The following is a 7193-nucleotide window of genomic DNA, read 5'->3' as shown; positions in this document are numbered from 1 at the left end:
TATGTCCTCSTAGTATGGAAGGTGACTCAGTTTTCATCTGAAGAACCCACAGCAAGAATAATCATGAAAGTTGAGATTTAATATATAATTGATCTGCTGAGACATCCTCCTTTGGAGTCAGGTGAATATCAGGTTTTCTTAGTCAGTTCTTAAATGTTTTACATGTGATATGATTCATAGTGTTCGCCTAATGCTATTCACCTTTACTTTTATTTTCTCTCTCAGCATTTAATAATTAATGCTGTGAGCACAAATGACCTAGGAACCATTTTCTGTGCAAACTGAGGGTACAGTAAGCTGAAAGAAGAACTTGCTGTTAATAGCAAAGACTTTCATCAGCTGATGGATCCTTTGCTTGCACAAAGTTTGCTTGGTTTAACCAGCTGCCTGGAAATGGGAACACTTGGTTTACTGGATCTCTATCATCTGCTATTTTATATGCTTGGATCCTGTCTCAGAATAAGCTTAAGAAATCAGCTTATTCATGGGTGATTACGCCTCAAATGATTATTAATCCCTCTCTCCAAATAACTATTTGTCTTATTTCAGACCTCTGGCGACCAGTTTAAATATCTCTCTGCAATTCCTTTCTTGAGCTCATGTTCCCATGGTACACGTTACCTCTGAGAAGTTGTGCTCCTTTCTGTGTCTTTGCTGAAGTTGTGTTCTTGCTTTTTTTTCTTAGACATCTTGCCCCTGATATTTTAGCCATACTGTTGTGTTTTCCCCAGTGTCTCTGTTTCCACTTTCAATTASGGATATATACTTTTTGTGTCATTTCGTTACACTTGCTTAGATGAAAATATGGTGTAAATATATAGGKTTTGATTTTATGGATTTTCTTGAGTGATTTTCTTATATTTTAAAATCCCCCTTTCTTAAGTTCAGTGTTTCATATTTACTTTAAAAAAAAAAAAAAAGCTTTTCTCTGAGGGTACTATCATTCTCTTAGTAAGAGTTTTGGTGTTTTCATCCTAAACTAAGTCCTGCCTTTTTTTCAGACCAAGGTCCTAAGAGCCTCTCCTCTTCTATTACCTGGTATTTGAAGTTTGAAGAAATTTCTTGGAAGGTGTCTCAAGATCTCTTCTCTAACCAGTGCCAAATACGACATCTTTGCACACGGTATACTCAATTTCCATGTAGATCAGTGAAATTACTATTACAGTTTTTCCTTGCCCTTAGAAAAGAGGAAGCTTTCCTTGGCTGGAAAGCCCTTCTTATGTTCCTTCTGATTTAGTTGTCTCTGTAGTGTTTTGGTTGCTCAACACAGACCCTCCAAGGCGGCTTTTCGTCACTGAAGAGCTTGTATTTGAGAAAGAAGACCAGCTGACCTAGTCTTATGATCTTCTTATGACCAAAAAACTATTTTCTGATGCTTTGCCCCATGTTTTTTTTTTTTTCCAAAAGGCCTCAGTCCATGTCCCCAACCATTGCTGTCCTTAGCCCATGCATTACATGTGGTGACTTTCCATTATAGTCCCCCCCATACAAAAAGCCATCAAGCACCCAAGACTGTTGAAGAAAACAAGTAATCAGTCATATAGRGCAAGACCCTTTTTTGTGCATTTCCTGCAGAAAAGAGCCAAGACCACTTGTCAGGAAGGGGACTGCACAGCTGAAGCCGGGAGCCTGGATCTGGCCCTCCCTGGTTGCCTGCTCTCACCGGCTGCATCAGAGCATCTTCTGAGGCCCTGGCACCCTTTGGTGCACAGCTGAGTTTGGTGGAGGGGAAGTTTCTTTGAATTAATGCTTACCAACCATCTTGGCCCTTCTTTCATTGCTCTTGGGAGTTCAGTGCCACCCAGACTTCAAAGACAGGCTGAATTGCTGAAATTTCCATGTTTCCCATCATTAGCCAAGAGCAGCCTCGTGCTATATTGCCAGAAGGAAGAAAATGGTTTGGAAAACATCCTCAACTCYGCATGCACCAGCAACAAGTGTAATTGCTGCATTGCAAACACTCAGTATGGGCAAGCAAAGACTTTCCAATAAAACAACTTAATATTGCTTGAAGAAAAGCTGCATCTGGGAACATGMTCCATTTACATTTTTAGTATCTCTGGCTATAATCAAGACGAGATCTAGGTCAGCAGCTGAAGAGTTAAATTGTACGTCCCAGGTACTTTCCACTAAAGAAGCATCAYAGCAGAAGGCAGTATCTTTCTGAAAATGACTTTAGACTGCTTTTGTGCTAATGCATTTACATTGTGATTGTGAAAAGCCTTTTTTAAAGAGGAAGATAAATCTTGCCCAGATCTGATAATCATTTTTAAAAATCTCTGCTCTGCGATTTATGTTGNAAAAAAAAAAAAAAAAAAAAAGGAAAAACAGCAACCCTACTGCATCAAAGACCAAAATAATGGCTTGTAAGTACTTAAAAGCTTATGGATAGGAAACTTAAAAAACTGGTCGGATTCAAACCAAATCCTATCAGATTTTCTTGGTTCTCATAAACCTTTAATCAGCTCCCATGGGGCATTTTTGCTAACCATAAAACACGTGATTAGAAGACACATGAACTACTAGAATTATGACAGCGAGCTGGGCTTTAACTTTAGTCCCTCTTAAGAATGGGAATTTAAGAAGCCGTTCCAACAATAGCCCGAGGGGGCTGCCTTGGGGATCGTGGCCACTTCTGCCACAAGAAGCCAGTCTGGTGGTAAGAGTCTCATAAATGGTTTCCCAGCACTACTGGAGGTCTCCATAGGTGGGCAGCGTACTCTTCGAGACCATGGCATGTCCAGTGGGGGTACATCTGTGTTTCAGAAAAGCTGGTGGTCTCCTCCTGCCCTTTCATGGGGCATGGGAATAGGAAAAGCCAGAAGTGGTGATCACATGGTGGTTTCAGCAGAGGACCAGGATGACCCCAGCTGCAGAGCATGTCTTCCAAGCGATGATGTTGGGGGGCTATTTGACAAGGGCAAGGTTTGGCCTCGGGTGCCCGTCAGCCTCCTGCCACATCTGCTTGCCCTAAAGCTGGCCCAGCCCATGAACTTGGCTCAGCTGCTTTTCATCTCAGTGCCTTGTGGGCTTAAAAATATCGTTTTTCTGGAGCATGAATTCCCTCTTCTGAGGTAGGGCTATGGAGCCGAATGCAATTCAGTCAGGATCTCCAGGTGCTTTAGTTGTATAAATAATATCTGTTGGGGCACAGTCGCTGACTCTGCTACAAGAAGAGATTCTGAATTAGACTGGAAACAGCTCCTTGGTCCCTTTATGGGAGAAAACAAGTATTTTATGATCTGTGTGTGAAGGTCCAGGGTATGAGCAGGGTAGAAATATGCTGTAAGTAGCACAGAAATTGCTAGAACGCTAGACATAGGCCAGCATTTGTCTGTGTTAGATGTTACTGWCTAAAACATGTGGTTGACATGAGACAATTTGTTGACAATTTGTATCTCTGTCATCTGAAAGATGTTTCATTTGGAAAAGAGTAGCTGGATATAGATTAAGGGGTCTTTACAGGACCCATTTAGGTTTGATCTGGGGGAATATGAGATGAGTTAAGGGGTCTCTACTCTTTAGTGACTGGATCTGGTCTCCATGAGTTGATCAGGATAGTGGCTGTATCTGTAGTAGAAGTGGTTTTAGACTATAGCAGCATGATGTCCCACGTGGTGTACCACCAAGCTGCCCATTGAGCCCATTTCAGAAGAGCCCTCATTGATTTAGAAAATGCATTGTTTGCTCTTGAAGGCCATTACGTTCACAGTTGGTCAGCTGGAAAAACTCCTGTGTGGGGTCTCGCCTGCTGAGCTGAGATGGTGCAGTGTGGACACCTGACCATGAGGACACACATCTTCCATACAGGCAYCAAGTGACTACAGGGCTGGGGACCAGCAGCAGCTCTCATGCCTCACTTGGTGCTTCTCACTGTTGTCCTACAGGCAGCCACTGCATGCAGCTGTGCGACTTGCATAGGAAAACATGTTTTTCTTCCAGGTTTCTTCATCTTTGACATGAACGAGAAGAACCCTCAGAAACCTGAATGGGCATCAGAAAGCAACAAGTAACATAAGAAACTGTAGCATAAGAAGTGGAAGGTGGTCACCAGCCTGAACTGGTCRCACAAGGCAGATACTGCAAAAGGAGCTGCTGGCAGGTTTTTTCCAYGAAGAACATTTTATTCTGAAATTCACTTTGCTGGATCTGAAATTACCTCACTTCTCTTTGTATTTAGGAAATGTTGCAAATCCTGTCTTTTTAGCTGGGTGAATACCTGGGGTTGGTATTTTAAAGAACAAGTAAGTACAGTTTGTATGGACCTGTATGCCTGGTTGGGTAATTTCAGATTAAGAAAAAACACTGATCTTTTAACTGATGYCATTGCAAGTTAAAAATCACCTCACAAAGCACATTTGTTTTTTGTATGTAGATATGATAACAATTCCACTTAAATAAAAAGACCCAGCACAATATCTCTACTAGGATCCCAGGAAACAATTCAAGTCTATTACCAAAACCCAACTGAACAGAATCATTTTAGCATACCACACTAAATAATTTTAGATAATTCTGTATATATGATACTATTTTACTCAGCCACTAGGACACTGCACAAATAGCGCGGCTCATCAGCTCTGCTCTTTTCCAAATTCTGCGGGAACTTTCCCGAGTGTGTCTGGGAGGATTATATAGGTTTATGTTACGCGGGCTACTGTGATGTTCTTTACTATAAGATAAATTTGTAATTCCTAATGCYGTAATGTCTGCTGGAGGATTATTGTATGTTAATGTGATTGGACTGTATACTAGCTTGAGCAATATGGAAATGATAGAAGAATCTGATACTGTGGKTTGCAATATATGGAATTACTGGTACATATGAACTCCTGAAAAAAATACTAAATTCTACAAGCATTATTTAGTGCAAAGGTGAAAGTAGAAACACAGGGTTCATATCTGGACCAAGGTATGGCTCAGGTGCTTCCCTAAATTGGGTATTTGACCTTAGGAATTTGCTCTGGAGGCCAAAACATTGCTGTTGCTGGACAACATTTGGGACTTGGTGGGATCTTCCCTTCCCACTCATGGGATCCTTGAGATCTGGCTCTTCTTGAACCCAAAGTGGTCGGAAGGACACCCCGCTGGGGGTCATTGCTCAGCCTGCACCCAAAGCAGTGGTGGATTGGGGTGAGTTGTGATCAGGGGCTGGCTCCTGGCAGCAGGTGAGGGTGGTGGTCAACATCACCGTGAACCCCCGGGAGTTCATCTGCCTGCCAGGGCCGCAATTGGGAACCCTAAGTGAAGGCCACGCACGTGTTTCTCGGTAGTGCAGAAAACACCCAGCACTTTATTTGCCCAGCTATCACTCCTGCGGAAATACTTAGGTCACTTGGACGGGAGTCTTCAACTCGCAATGACTTTTAACGGGCAACATCTGACAGTACCAAAGCCCTTTGCAGCCCTGGGTGAAATTATGATAACAAGAGAAAAAAGCTATTACTGCCACCATGCTTTCATTATGCAAATGATATTAAGATAGGCTGTGCAGATCGCCTGTGGCTATGCTATAATCTCCATGCAGTGATTATAATGTGTCAAACTTAGTCATTTTGATTATGACATGTTAATTACATGCCATCCTCATGCAGACATGAATATTACTCGCAGTCAAACAAAACACAAATTGGGGGCATTGTTTTTTTTTTCCCGTTTTGTCTTTTTTTTTATTTTATTTGAAATTCTGTTGATTAAATGGATTAAAAGATAAAGAGATCCGTAACATTGTAAACTCATTAACTATTGGCAAAGTCCTCTCCGGCTGGCTGGTTGGAGAGCGGGGCTTTTTTTTTTTCCCAAACCATTCACTAGTGTCATTGTGGGKTTTTTTGTCCCAGCAGGGGCAACGTTTTAAAAAATATATATTTGGTAAAAATCCACTTTGGATTTTTTTGTGTTTTATCAAACTGGAGTGTCACGCAGTGTTGAGGAACGTTTGCTCTTTTAACTCTTTCTGATGCTTCTCAGGAAAAAGTGCCACGTGGCGGCAGTGGGTGCCCCAGCACCAGGGAGCATGGGAACGGACACGTGGTCCTCAGCGGCTTCGCCCGGTTTGGCTATTGCTGCCCCAAAATGTGCTGCTGGCGACCTGGAAATCAATTCCTTGCCCAGGGCGATCACAGGTAAAGACGAAGAAGAAATACCAGCAAGGAAGAGAGCAGCAGCGCCGGGCAACTGATACTTTCTGGTAATTCTGCTTCCAGAGCAGGACCCAAAGGATCTGGTCGTTGGCTCTGCTGCAGAAGCTTCCCATCCCCATCCCCAACCCCATCACCTTTCCAAGCTCCCTTCATTTCAGAAGTCAGGTATATAAAAAAAATTTTTTTCCAAAGTTTTCTGAGGACAACCCCTTTTTTTTCCCACTCCCCTACCTTATGCACATCCTGCTTAATCCCCCTGGAAAAAAAAAAAGGATTTTTTTTTCCTTATGCTTTCCAGTGAAAATATGTTTTAAACTCTTGCGGTTTTGAATGTAGCTCAGTGTAAAAATACAATTTCAGGGGAGATGGTTCAATAAAATATTCCCCCATGATGAAATATGCCATTAAATATAGAAACAGAGCAGATAGCAGACCTTCCCACCGAGATTCCCTTGGATGAGCTATCTAGGTAAGAGGCTGAATTACTGAGACACCTCAGTAAGTATGGAAGGGAAAAAAAAGAAAAAAAGACACCTCGCRAGGGAGCAATACTTAACTAGACTTATAAATAGCTGGGACTGCAAGTTGCCTGATTAATTTGGGGAGATAAAACTCATTGGAAGTGTTTTGCAAATTCATCAGATTTCCTGACTTCTTTAGCACTCGCTAATGTTCAAAATAAAATATTAGCATCCGAGCTCAGACTTTGTCTTAGGCAATTAAACGCTTCAAGTTACTGGTTCGTTAGCAGGGATCTCTCCTAGCATTTTCTCCTTTGAATTAAACAAAATAAAATGAAATGATGACGACGAAACGAAACCGCGCACAGGGGACCGTTTGCGGCTGGCGTTCGCAGGGCCACCGGTCGGGAGGAGCGCGACGGGCCGCGAGACGGGAAAGGCGGCGTCCTCCGACGCGACGGGTAACGCAAAGCCGTCAGAGGCCAYAGGGGAAACCGGTCACTGGTGTGATGAGCGTGGCAGGGCTGAGCGTGCCCGGCAGCGCCGCTTGCCGCAGCCCGCTGGGCGTTCGGGCTGGCTCGGGGCTTGC

The sequence above is a fragment of the Apteryx rowi genome, unplaced genomic scaffold (assembly GCF_003343035.1).
Source record: "Apteryx rowi isolate R43461 unplaced genomic scaffold, aptRow1 scaffold_95, whole genome shotgun sequence".
NCBI classification, from domain to species: Eukaryota; Metazoa; Chordata; class Aves; order Apterygiformes; family Apterygidae; genus Apteryx; species Apteryx rowi.
This window is presented reverse-complemented; position numbering follows the sequence as displayed.